Source organism: Myotis davidii, unplaced genomic scaffold, assembly GCF_000327345.1.
Source record: "Myotis davidii unplaced genomic scaffold, ASM32734v1 scaffold97, whole genome shotgun sequence".
NCBI lineage: Eukaryota > Metazoa > Chordata > Mammalia > Chiroptera > Vespertilionidae > Myotis > Myotis davidii.
In genome coordinates this window covers 658436-666162 of record NW_006289392.1, presented here as the reverse complement: position 1 = coordinate 666162, position 7727 = coordinate 658436, and positions in this window count along the sequence as shown.

Sequence of the window (7727 nt, the reverse complement as noted above, 5' to 3'; positions counted from 1 at the left end):
CTTCTAATGCACCGCACACATTTCCCCATAAGTCCCTGTTCTTACCTAACCGCCCCCCTTCCCTCCACGGCCTCAAGCTGCTCTCCTCGGGGTCTCTATTTTAAGATGTGCAAATTAAATACTTTAGAAAAACGGTAGAAACAACCATTCTTTAGGAAGGAAAAAAAAACCTGGTGTTTTCGACGTATTCCACTCTGCCTCATGGTAGTGGTTCTGTTATTTCATCATTTTTCAGTTTGTTTTTTTCTCCCAGTTTTCACCCCTTTCCGTTTTTCCCCATATTAGTGTGGGTGTACTAGGGTTTGAATGTGGAATAACAGGACCTTTTCATTTTTCAGAAGGACAGTGTAAGGTGGAGGGCAGTTGACAGCTTGAGTAATTTTCGTAGCTGTTTTTCTTAGAAGTTTTACTTAACTTTGTTTTTTTCTTTGTTTTTGTGAAGGGATCCATTGCCAGAAAGAAGGGGTGTATGTCATTGCGTCATCTTCACTGTTCACCCTCCCTTACTGATCTTGAAGTAACCCAAATATGACTTATTTTTTAGCATCAGTACCAAGGTTACAGGTTGTCCTCTCACAGATTTCTCAATGTTAGCAATTCAGATTAAGTTTGTAATGATAAATACTGTGACTAATAGTGAGATTACTTCATCTGATCCAGCATTTTTTTAAATGAAGAAATTGGTTCCATTCTTCTAAAGAACTATGGTCTAATGATATGGCATTTCCCCTATAAATTACATTAAAAGAAGGCATTTTTAAAGTGTATTTTTTATATGAGTCCTTGCTTCATAACTGTCTAAAAGTCAAACAAATTGCATGTTACAAAAGCTACAGAACTTTGAACTATATATTGTTATGTGGCTAAATTCCAAACCCGTCAGTTCATATCATTTTTTTTCCTCATCAGGTCTTATCAGTATTAGTAGCAAGATTTAATTGTGAGCTGTTATTTGTAAGATGAAATTTGGATAATAGAGTATCTGTTTAAGTTCTGCTTAAGTGGGGCTTATAGTGACTGACACATTCTGTTGAGCTTGACAGTTCAAAAGATGTCAGTTTTAACCTGATACATCTTGCAGAGCTAGGGGGCACTGTGAAGTAGTGCCACGATTTGGCTATCAGATGGAGTGAGATCAGTTTGTAATTGAAGGCACAGGTCAGATTGTGAAAGAGCACCCAGATCCTGAATTGTGTGTGTTGTAGATGTGTGTGTAAGATGATTTTTGTTAAGAGCTAAATTTCTAGTCCACAGGGCCCATCTCCTTTGTGCTTTTCTAAAGAAGGTGTCCTTAACATACAAAAAGAAGTAGTGTGCGTTTAACATAGGGTGAGTGTGTTTGTGGTGATTTGATGTGATTGGAGATATTCAGGTTGAGAGGGGTGAGTGAAATAGGGTAATTAAGGAAAGGTTCCTGTAGATCTCAAGTTTTGTAAAGTTGCTGTGAAGTTTTATGGTAATTTGCATTTAGAATTGTCTAGATACAGTTGTAAGAACAATTGTTCTTAGAGTATACTATTTGTTGTTAATGAGAGTTTTTAAAAAGAAGTATTTTGTTATCGTCATTAATTCACTGTATATGTATGTCTTTAATAAATACAATAGCTACTTCAAATATAAATAAAAAGGCTAGTGGAAACTTTAAAGTTTTATTGAACATTATTTTAGCTTCTCATTGCTGAGCACAGTACAGTAATTACAGTGAAAATAATGTATAAAGAACAGTATCAGCAAAATATACTTATACTTATTGCTTATAAAAGGTCCTTCAATATAGTATACTTTAACATCAGTATGTTTGTGTATTTTAAAACGTAGAGGTCTTTTTTTCTAAAATTGGAACCCAAGACAGATTTTAGGGCTTAGTTTAAACATCAATGTCATGAACAATTGGACCCTTTTATTTTGAATGGGCTCTTCTCTGCCTCTTGTTCTGTATCATTAAAAAATAATGTTTTCTAAAGAGCTTGGGAGATCCAAGACTGTTGGCATTTTAGGGGGGGGAAATCAGTAGACAAAAGAGATCTTCATTTTGGTCTAATCAGTTAAATAGCTTAACATTAAGAAATATAATTACATCATCATCTGAAGCAGTATTCTCATGTTGGACCTCTGTGTAAATTTACAAACAAAAGGGAAGGCTTCCTAATATAATGCAGTACTTCATAAAAGCTTTGTAGTATTCGTTTGTGATTTATGAATTAGAGTGGCTAATTTTATAAAATTAGCATACTGGGAAAAGAATAATAGCATTTAGACTGTTAAACTATTTTAGGCAGTAGTGCTATGTGTCCTTGAGTAGTGTTTTATTTTATTAATACTATACTAGCAAAGAACTTTTACCTTTTTTCTGATTATATGGCTAGTTTTTTTGTCTGTTAAGTAAAATTCCAGAAAAATCACTTGTACCCTTAAAATTTTTCTTGTTTTCTGACTATTAAAGAAATGTAGTCTTGATGTAGAAAATATAAAGAATAGATCATTTTAAAAAGTACATGTATAATTTCTTCACCAGTGGGAATAAGTCATTCTCAAAACATTATGGTGTGTTTCCCTCTAGTCATCTTTTTTAATGCATTTTTCCATAGATGAGATCACATGGTAGGTACACATATATACATTGTATTCCTTTTTCCACTTACAGCCTGAGCATTTTGCTTATTATATGTAACTTGATAAAACATTTTTAAATATGTTTTTATTGATTTTTTTAGAGAGAAAAGGAGAGAGAGAGCGCGCGCGAAACATCAAACAGCTGCCTCCCACACACCTTCACTAGGGATGAACCCATAACCAGGATATGTGCCCTAACGGGGAATGGAACCGGCAACCTTTCAGTGCCCAACCAACCGAGCCACACTGGCCAGGACTTGATAAAACATTTTTATTATCTTCAGTGTTCTACCTTACAGATGAATCCTATTTTACTTAATAATTTCCTTATTATTGAACATTAGATAGCATCCAGTGTTGACTTATAGTAAATAACTTGCACTGAATGATTTTTGTGTATATAATTCTTTGTCTGAATTTTTTTATTTTTTCAGGAAGGAAAAATTGGAGGTAAATTCCTAGAAGGAAATTACCAAGTGAGAAGGTTATTTTTATATTAAAGAGTAATATATTTTTTTATCAAATTTATCATGTTTAGCTAAAGAACACATAAATATGTGGTCCTTGGAATCTTAAATATATTTCACAGAGATTCTGAAAATGCCTTATTAAATGGCACCTACCCTTTAAGAGAACCTGGAATACAAAACTTATAGTAAGGACATTCAGAACACTGCTTTTGTTCACTGAAAAGCTTTCTGTGTGCATTTGGGGCTTTTATATTTAGGCATAACTCTTTAACTATTACATTAAAATATATTTTTTAAGTTTTCCAAATAAAATATCCAAGTTGCATTCTTGGAGCAAGGGTAAGAAACCAGAGAAGGGTATATCATACCCTGATTGCAATGTTTCTTGAAGAAGAGAACTTATTTTTTTAATACAATTGAATTTTATACTTTGCTTTAAAATTTTAAGACTCCTCTAAGTATTCTTGATATTAATCTTGTGCTATGAAGTAGTCCAGATTTCAAGCAGCAGCTGTACTATGGGCAACAGAAGGACTTGCTATCAAATAATTTAATCATCCATATTTGTATCTAGGCCTATTATGATCTTTGTGATGAAATAATTATTTTATTTATCATGGAAGATATATGCTTTATTAGAAATTGTCTCTAGTTTCTTGGTGCCCAGGCTAGTAATATTTAGCAAATTATTCTGTTCAAAATACTCTGTTCTTTTGGGGCAGTTGAGGGAGGCAAATATGCAAAATAAGAGTTTTGTAAATTTTTATATTCTGTAGAAACTTTAAACTTTAACAGAGTTTAATGTGTTCTTAGTTTAATTCCTCTGGGAAATTATATCTCAGTATCAGGCAATTAAGAAAACATTTATTTAGAAATAACTGAAACTGGCCTCGATTCTTGGATTCACATGATGACATTTGATTTATGACCCACTGCTGATGACAGATTCATTTTCTTGGAGCCAAATGGATTCCAGAAATTCATTAAGATACCTTTCTTTCCTCTTTGGTGTATCTAGTACTTCTACCTTCTGGCTGCATATTTTTTGTAAGTTATGTAAAAGTTCCTTTATACAGAACATTTGTGGAGAATGCGATTTCACCCTTCAAAGAGAAACAGCCCATATATCCAGTTTCAGATTATTAGAAAAATGAAAGAATTACATTTGGGAATGTAATTTAAAAATCATCATTTAAAAAATACTTTAAACAGTTTAAGAGATGAATCTTGGTTGGAGTAAGCTAAAAAGTGATGCTAAAATTTGTTTTAAGTTCTTTAAAATAATCATAGTATTTATGTGTTTTTCCTCCAACTACAAAAATAATTGTAGACATTGCTTATTCAATCGAGACATTGTTGAAAAGCTCAAAGAAGAAAATAAATATCCTTAATTCCACCATCCAGACCAAGAGATAATTAAGTTCATATCCTCTTAGTTATTCACATATGTTCTACATATAGGTAATAAAATTGATGACATCTATATATGTAATCTGTGTCTTTTAATTAATGTGTTAGTGAAATTTCCCAAAGTTTTAAAAAGAACTTCAGTTAAATACTATCCTTGCACATGACTGACTGTATTTTATTTATCAACTTCCTGTTCTTATTTCGCTCTCTCACTGTTTCTCTTTCAAAAATAATGTTTCAGAGAGCATTCCTGTATATACATTTTTGTATACCTATCTGATTATTTCCTTAGGGTACTACCATAGTTATGGAAATTCTTGGGTCAGGAAATATGTCTTTACATCTGTATCTTATGGCATGGGATGCCAAATTATCCTAAAATAAAAAAGGAGTACCTATTAATTTTTACTAGGAAGAATGCATATTTACCAGGAATAAGATTTTTAAACCTTTTCTGATTTGATGGAAGAAAGTAATATATCTTATTCTCATTTGCATTTCTTTGATTACACAATTTCATGTGATGACTATATTTCTTTTGTGAATTGCTTGTTTGTTCTTTGGCCCATTTTTTAATTGAGTTGTCTTTTTGTAAATTTGCTTAAATAATTTTTAAGATTTTTTAAATCATTTATAGTCTTAAAAAGTCTCAGTTTAATTTTTATGCATATAAAAGTATACTAACATTTACCCTTACTCCAATTGGTTTCACTTACCCATCATTATAATAATCAAATTAAATCTTAATGAGGGCTTATTTTATTATATAAATTCTTGTATTTTAAAAGTCAAATTTTAAATTGGAAAAGAAGTCTAATTTATTTACCCTAAAGGGTAACTAAAGAACGTCAGTTTTACTACTGACTTTTACTGCTCTCAGAAACCCTTTCATTGTAGACTACTTACATTCACTTTTTAGTCAAATTTTATTTTATTTTTTTTTTCAAATTTTATTTTTTAACTTTAAAAATCTAATTGTATGGTAAGGATAAATCTACTTGCTACTTTAGAGAGACAATGTAGAATTAGTGTGTTAGTAGCAAATAACACTCAAGGAGATATTACCTGAGACAGCAAACATATGTTAATGCCTTCTGATTTGTTACTAGAAGAATAGCTCTTATTTTGTAACTTCCTTATAAAGTTCCTCAAAGCCATTCGTGTGTGTGGTTTCTTTAAATGTATGAGATTAATAGTTCTTATGAGAAGTGAAATAATTTTTTCTAAATTTATCATACAGGGTAACATAAGCATTAAATTATATGTTGAAACATGAAAATATTCCTTTTATTCATCAGTTTAACATTATTTGATTTCTGCTCTTACATTTAATCTGTGCAAATTTGTATTTTACGTAGTTGTTATTTTGTGTGTATTTTTTAATTTAAGATTATTGGAAACATCTCTATATATAGTCTTAACTAATATTTAAATCTTAAAATATACCCATTTTATAAAGAATTTAGAAATTAAGAAAATGACTAATATTTCACAGATAGAGAAGTTAGCATATCTGATAAATATAACTCCATTTTCTTTTTTCTTAGTAGAAAAGTATTCATTTTAATCAAAGAGAAATTATACAGAAAAGTATAATGGAAAAATAAAATAATCCGTTATTTTTCAGTCTAAGCATTTCTCCATATTATTCAAAGGAACCATTTTAATAGTTAATATTAATAAGTCATAATATAAACTTACCATAGTTCATGTAATTATTTCCTAGTTACTGTTTCTACTTTTTAATGTTATAAATTATCATTTCAGATTATTTCTTTCAAGTAATTTCTTAGAAGTAGAATCCTTAGGCTAAACGGGATGGATGATTTTTAAGGTTCAGTCTTTGGGTCTGTTCCTTTTCATCAGTCTATGCTGTTCTCTATAATCCACAAATGAGTGAGATCATGTGGTATTTATCTTTCTCTGACTTGCTTATTTTACTTAGCATAATGCTCTCCAGTTCCATCCATGCTGCCTTATAGAAAAGTTATAACCTATTTTATATTCCTAGCAGCCACATGTAAAAGTGGCCATCTCTTTGAACCTTAGCTCTCAAGGGTATTTACATTTTAATCTTTGTAAATATAATAAGTGAAAATGGTATCTTTTGAGATATAAGTGACATATTAGGTATTTTGTTAGGTTTTTTGTTTTTGTTTTGTTGCCCTGACTGGGAATCAAACTGGAGACCTTCTGGTACATGGTATGACGGTCAGTCAACTGAGCTATGTAAGCCAGGGCAGTATTTTGTTGTTTTTAATTCTCGTTTTCCTATTTCTGAGGTTACAATATTCAGTGTTGCTACTTTACGTGGGATTTAGTAATCATTTTAGCTTATCCAATATGCCCTCTAAAGTTGTATAGGAAACTTTCTTTTTGAACACTTGCAGAAGGAATATTAATTTTTCTAATCTCCAATAAATTCACTGAAGGTTATTTTTAAAACAATGCATACATATATAATTAGTCAGAAACAGCAGTTTGGGTCTCCACAGCAGACCCATCCCAGACTGCTCAGCCAGGCAAAAGCCAGCGGGAGCCCAAGCGCCTGCAGCTGACACCTGCAGCTGACACCTGCAGGACTAGCTCAGTGAGGGAAGTACAGCTCAGAACAGGGGAAATCAAGGCGTGAGACTCAATGCAGACCCAGCCTCTGGGCTAAGGAGTCCCCGACCACTGGACAGCTGGCACGACAACCTTGGGGTTGAACTTCACTGGTAGCAAGTCGGAGGGGAGATCCCTCCCACAAACGGGACATCAACAATCAAGTCCCAATTACAACAGGAGAACCCAAACAATGCACACAAGAGGCACTCCTAGAGCATCCAGCTCAGCTGAACAAAGAGACTGCACTACTGGGCCCCTCAAGATACTTTCTACACTAGGCCAGCCCACAAAGAATGGGAGGCATAACAGTCCTACCTAATACATACTAGTAGAAGCAAATATAAAGAGACAGCTAAAATGGGGAGACAAAATATGCCCATGTTACCATCCTAAGGGATATTGAAAATATTCAAGTATAGAGTTATCTTTTTATCTGTCAACTTTTACCCAAAGTAGTCCTAGCTGGTTTGGCTCAGTGGATAGAGCATTGGTCCTTGGCATGAAGGTCCCGGGTTCAATTCCAGTCAAGGGCACATGCCTAGGTTGCTAGCTCGATCCTTGGCCCCGGTCGGGCACGTGCGGGAGGCAACCAATTGATGTGTCTCCCTCACATTGAGGTTTCTCCCC